Source organism: Colobus angolensis, unplaced genomic scaffold (genome assembly GCF_000951035.1).
Source record: "Colobus angolensis palliatus isolate OR3802 unplaced genomic scaffold, Cang.pa_1.0 Scaffold71, whole genome shotgun sequence".
NCBI classification, from domain to species: Eukaryota; Metazoa; Chordata; class Mammalia; order Primates; family Cercopithecidae; genus Colobus; species Colobus angolensis.
Genome location: NW_012120821.1, coordinates 11,116,220 through 11,122,892, shown reverse-complemented (window position 1 = coordinate 11,122,892; position 6,673 = coordinate 11,116,220). Strand labels below are relative to the sequence as shown.

General features: G+C 45.9%; 1 pseudogene; it reads left to right on the top strand.

Moving 5' to 3' along the window:
* The first annotated feature begins 438 nt into the window (after positions 1-438).
* Positions 439-1,742, top strand: LOC105501455 (annotated as a pseudogene).
* Positions 1,743-6,673: the final 4,931 nt, after the last annotated feature.

The following is a 6,673-nucleotide window of genomic DNA, read 5'->3' as shown; positions in this document are numbered from 1 at the left end:
GGGCATGGTGGTGTGCACCTGTAGTCCCAGCTACCTGGGAGGCTGAGGTGGGAGATCACCTGAGCTTGGGAAGTCGAGGCTGCAGTGAGCCATGATCATGCCACTGTACTTCAGCCTGGGCAACAGAGGGAGCCCCTGTCCCAAAAAGAAAAAAAAAAAAAATCTACCCAAGGGAAATAAATAATCAGATGTAAATATATATGTACAAAAATGTTCACCAGTGTTATATAATTATAAAAGTTAGAAAAATCTAAACAGTTAACAAAGGATTAGTTGAGTACTTTGTGCTCTATGATGTTTCTATGTAGAAATACTATACATCTATAAAAAATGATACTCACCTGCCCAGCGCTGCCTGCCCAGCACTGCCCACCCAGTGCCTGTCCCCAGACTGAGGCCCAGTCCCCTTTGCCCTTGTCCATCAAAGGTGCCGCCAGCATGTCTGACAAACTGCCCTACAAAGTTGCTGACATCGGCCTGACCACCTGGGGACACAAGGCCCTAGACATTATGGAGAAGGAGATGCCGGGCCTGATGGGCATGCAGGAGCTGTACTTGGCCTCCAGGCCACTGAAGGGCGCCTGCATTGCTGGCTGCCTGCAAGTCACTGTGGAGATGGCCATCCTCATTGAGACCCTCATTTCCCTGAGTGTTCAGGAGCAGTGGTCTAGCTGCAACATCTTCTCCACCCAGGACCATGCAGTGGCTATCTTTGCCAAGGCTGGCATGCCAGTGTTCATCTGGAAGAGCAAAACAGATGAGGGGCACCCATGGTGCATTGAACAGACACTGTACTTCACGGACGGGCCCCTCAACATGATTCTGGATGATGGGGGTGACCTTACCAGCCTCGTCCACACCAAGTACGTACCCACACTTCATGTTGGGCATCTGAGGCATCTCTGAGGAGACCAAAACCGGGGGCCATAACCTATACAAGATGATGGCCAATGGAATCCTGAAGGAGCCTGCCATCAACGTCAATGACTCCATCACCAAGAGGAAAATTGACAGCCTCCATGGCTGCCCGGGAGTCCCTCATAGATAGCATCAAATGGGCCAAGATGTGATGATTGCCAGCAAGGTAGCAGTGGTAGCAGGCTATGGCGATGTGGGCAAGGGCTGTGCCCAGGCCTTGCAGGGTTTTGGGGCCCATGTAATCATCACCGAGACTGACCCCATCAGCGCACTGCAGGCTGCCATGGAAGGCTATAAGGTGACCACCATGGACGAGGCCTGTCAGGAGGGCAACATCTTTGTCATCACCACAGCCTGTGTCAATATCATCCTTGGCCGGCACTTTGAGCAGATGAAGGATGATGCCATCTTGTGTAACACTGGACACTTTGACATGGAGATCGATGTCAGGTGGCTCAACAAGAATGTTGTGGAGAAGGTAAACATCAAGCCCCAGGTGTACTGGTACTGGCTGAAGAATGGGTGCCACATCATCCTGCTGGCTGAGGGTTGGCTGGTCAACCTGGGTTGTGCCACGGGCTGCCCCAGCTTTGTGGGGTGTAACTCCTTCATCAACCAGGTGATGGTGTAGATTGAGCTGTGGACCCACCCAGACAAGTACCCCATTGGGGTTCACTTCCTGCCCAAAAAGCTGGATAAGGCAGTGGCTGAAGCCCCCACTGGGCCAGCTGAATGTGAAATTGACCAAGCTAACTGAGAAGCAAGCCCCATAGCTGAGCACATCCTGCGATGGCCCCTTCACGCTGGATCACTACTGCTGCTGAGAGTCCGGCCTGCCCTTCACCTTCCAGCTGCTGTCCTTGCTCAGGCGCCATCTCTCCTCCCTGAGAGCAAATGGCACCAACTTTGCGATTGATTTGTCAGTGTCTCCCATTGATGGGGCTGGTCTCTCATTTTTTGGCCTCTGCAGCATCCCTCACACTGTATCAAGTGTGGCAGGGGGAATTGAGAGGCCTCTCCTCAAGCCCTGGTCATGATGGAGGTACAAGGGAGGCATCCACAGGGAACCATGAGTTGAATGGTCTTGGAACTGCTCACTAAGTCAGTCCTTCCTTAGTCTGGAAGTTGGTAGTGGAGTCACAAAGCCCGTGTACCTTACCATTCAGGTAAGCTTCCGGGTCTGTGGACTTATATCCGTGTGCTTGGTTTACAGGTTCAGTGGTTCCTCAGCCCATGGCAGATGAGAAGGAGCTACATTGAAGGGCAAAGAGGAACTGTTGTTTGACTTTTCCTGAGAGCCTGGCTTAGGGCTGGGCCTTCTCTTAAATCTTATAACAATGAGGTTGGTACTTTTAGTCCCTGTTTTACAGGGGTCAGAATAGACTTTAAAGAGATAACTGAGAAAGGACAGAGAAGTGACAGCCAGAGGGGCCATAAAAACATAAAAGCAGGCATAGATCTGCTACCACTTTGTAATAAGATGGTTCCTATCACAACCCTGGGTCAAAAAGATAATAATTGGGTTTATAATGTTAAAAGAAAGCAGGAAGGTGGGTAAATAAAAATCTTGGTACCTGAAAAAAAAAAAAAAAAAAGATGATACTGAGGCATAGTGGCTCATGCCTGTAATCTCAACACTTTGGGAGGCCCAGGCGGGCAGATTGCTTGAGCTCAGGAGTTCGAGACCAGCCTGGGCAAAATGGTGAAACCCCATTTCTAACAAAAATACAGAAAAATTTGCCTGGCATGGTGGTTGCACCTGTAGTTTCAGCTATTCTAGAGGCTGAACTGGGAGGATCACTTAAACCCCAGAGGTGGAGGTTGCAGTGAGTGGAGATGGTGCCACTGCACTCCGGCCTGGCTGGCAGAGTGAAACCCTGTCTCAAAAAAAAGAAGATACTTATGAAGGAAATTCTTACGATATAAAATTGTGGAAAAAATCGTTAATATAACTATTTATGCCATGACCCCCAATTATGTAAATGATAATATGTGCAGAGAATAAAATACCAAAAGGAAATACACCAAAACGTTAACATTCTTTTCTTCTGAGTGACTGCATTATGGATATTTAACTTTTTTCTCCTTCATAGTTTTCTGAATTTTCCAATTTTTTTATAGTGAGCACTTATTACTCTCAAAAATCACTGACAATCAACAATAGAATTAATTTGAATCTGGAGATATGTCTCGGCCAACCACATCCCTGACCTGCCCTCATAGTATCTCAAGATGATGAGAGGAAGAAAGGCTCAAGTTGTAAACCCACATTAAATGCAAGGCACCTTCCCCAAACAATGAAGCTAAATGTTGAAATCCTGCTTCAAAGGTCCTCTGATGCTAAAATAAGCCCAGAAAAGCATTTGCTACAGTTCTTGGAGATCTACTGAAGGACGTCATTCACAGTGGGCACCAAGTCAAACCCTCACTCGTCATCAGTGTTGGCTGCAATACAAATAATTTGAACCATTTGGGGGAGGAATAGGGTTGCAGCTTCACAAATAACTCTATCCCTTAGGTTGCTATCATTGTAATAAAGGGGATTACTGACAGGTGCACAGCACAGAGCTTTCCCAGCCATCATCTCATTTGAACTTGGCAACAACCCTGGAGGAAAGATGTTGATAGTAACAACAACAACAATAACAACGATGACGGAGACTTAACATTTACTGAATACTTATTATGTGCCAGGAATCAATTCTAAACACTTCACATACGTTGTGCCTTTTAATTAAAAAGCAAAAACAAAACAAAACAAAAACAGGGGCTTGCTCTGTCACCCAGGCTAGAATGCAGTGATATAATCATAGCTCACTGCAGCCTCAAACTCCTAGGCTCAAGTGATCCTCCTGCCTCAGCCTCCCGAGTAGCTGGGACTACAGGTGCACATTACCTTTTAAAAATTTTTTGTAGAGGTGGGGTCTTGCTATCTTGCCCAGGCTGGTCTTCAACTCCTGGTCTCAAGCAGTCTTCCCCTCAGCCTCCCAAAGTGTTGGGATTTCAGGCTTGAACCACTGTGCATTCCCCTTTTAATCTTTTTAGCCTTATCTGTGAAGTAGAAAGAGTGATTACCCCCACTTTAAAAGCTAGTATGTTGTCACTCAAAGTAGTCAAATGACTTGTCCCAGATCACCATGCTTACAAATGAAAGCACAGAATTTGTAGTCATTTCTTTAGACCTCAGGTCCAGATTTCCACAACTGCCTACTGTTGTTCCTCAGCTTTGAGGTTTTTTTTATTGCTGTATTATTAGAGGAGACAGTAGTTTAGCAGTAAAGAAAGCCAGGTTCAAATCTGGTGTTTCTAGCTGTATAATCTTGGACAAGTTACTTTAGCTCTGTGTCTCAATTTCCTCCTCTGTAAAACGGGGATCATAATATTTATCTCATAGGCCTCAAAGTCAAACGAATATAAAGCTTTGAGCCAAAGTCTGCCCCGAAATGAACACTCAGAAGACCTTGGTACGTGTCTGATTTTCCTATACCTTGCCTTCTCACATAGATGGTCAAGGTCAGGAGGGTACAATGTCCTTGGGTTCAATGCCCAGAACTTCTAGATTTTCAGAAGAGTCATACTCTCTGAATTCCATGGCCTCGGCCCTCTTGAAGAGCCTCCTTTGCTGGAGCGTGTGCCTGTCAGAGGGTAGCTTCTAGGACTGAGAGAGTACTTGGAGGAATGAGCACTTGACTCCTTCTCAGAAATCCTTAGGCCTTTAGGACTATGATGCCCTTTGTTGAACTATTTGAGGTAGCTGTGTTGATTTCTTGCTGGCTTCTGGGGGCTGGATAATAAGGAAATCCACTTCTGGAAGAGCAACTGTTTCCCTGAAAAGACCACAAAAACGGCAACTATCACAGCCAGAAGGGGACTTGGCATCAGTCCTTTCAAACATGTCCTTGTACAGATAATTAACCAAGAACCGCAGAAGTAAAGCATCTTGATAAGATCCCACACTGTCAAGAGCCAGGGTCATATTCATCATCAGACTCAAATCAGTCCATACAAAGGAGGCAGCTCAGGGCCAGTGAGAGGCCTAGAGTCTACTGGCTGGACACTGATGGACCTTCCCACCTTCTGACTCTGGCCCAAGGCTCTCTTTATGTCCCCAAGCTCCCTCTCCAGGAACTTCCCTCTTAGAATCACAGAAATGGCACTCCACTGCCAGCTTCTTAACAATGGCCAAGGCAAGATTTTAAATAATGACAATACGAAGGCGGGAGGATCACCTGAGGTCAGGAGTTCAAGACCAGACTGGCCAACATGGTGAAACCCCATCTCTACAAAAATACAAAAATTAACCAGGCATGACGGCAGGTGCCTGTAATCCCAGCTACTCGGGAGGCTGGGGCAGAAGAATCTCTTGAACCCGGGAGGCGGAGGTTGCAGTGAGCCGAGATTGTGCCATTGCACTCCAGCCTGGACAACAGCACGGGACTCCATCTCAAATAATAATAAAATGATAGCAATAATGAGGATCTGCTCTCAGGAAGCAGTTGGGACGTTAGGAATTACAAAATCTTCCAAATTAGGTCACATTCGTGTAAAGGAATTAGAAACATCTTTCCCATTTCTTCAGGCCCAAATTAGAACAGCCTCTGCAGAGGGTCCTGGTAGATCAGTCCTCCTCTCAGGCCCATGGGTCTGATTTCCTTTCTCAAACAGCCACTGAACTTTTCTTATGATTATGGAGTGTTTATTGGGTGTGTGCAACGCCTCAAGTACAGTCTGGAATTTGGAACTGTCACATACTGGCAGCACAACCTCTTTAAGAGGCAGGAACTGGTTATCTCTGCCATCCGGTCCCATGTTGGGGAACTGTCTATGAATCAGCTAAGATGGGTTCCCAGCTCTCCATCTATCTCCCTTCAAGGAAAAATGGGCTAGTGGGGAAAAAAGTCCATGATCTAGAGGGCCTGGCTGGTCTACTTCCAGCCTATGTTATTTAGAACAAGAATCAACCTTTTTAAGCTTCAGTTTTGTCATCTGTAAAATAAGTATACAATACCTGGTCTACCTATTGTGTTGCTAGGAGGATTCATTCATTCATTCATTCTTCATTCAGCAGAAATGTATTAAACACTGATACAGAGATACCCTAGTGAACAAGACAACAAAAAAAGGTGCATACAATATAGTAAGATAATCAATTAACAAATAAATGGGTAAATAATCAAGATATTTTACAGGTTAAGCAAGTGCTACAAGGGAGATAAAAATGGTGCTGTGACACAGAATAACATCCCCTTAGAGTGATCAAGGAAAGCCTTGCTGAGATGTGACATTCAACCTGAAAGCCAAAGGAGACAACTCTGTCAAAACTGGAAGGAACAGCAAGTGCAAGAATTTGAATCTGGAAAGGAACAGAAAGGAAACCAGAACGGGTGAAGCATATTAAGTGAAGGAGAGAGTGGTACAAGCTAGAGTGCAGGGCTCTGTAGCCAGGGAAGAAGACTGGGCTTCATTCTAGGAGCAAAGAGAAGTCAGGGAGTGTTTTAAGCAGGGAGATGAGGGCAGATTATACAGCAGCAGGGACAGAAGCACAAACGGCAGTCAGAAGGCTGAGTTGTCCAGGCTTAAGAAGATGGTGGCCTGGACTGGCTTAGAGGCAGATTTGGAATCTGTTTTAGAAGTGGAATTGTCAAGACTTGCTGTTGGATTGGGTGTGGGGTGAAGGAAAGACAGAAATAAAAAGTTACTCCTAGATTTTGGAATCCACAGGATCACTCACTCACTCATTCATTCAACAAACATC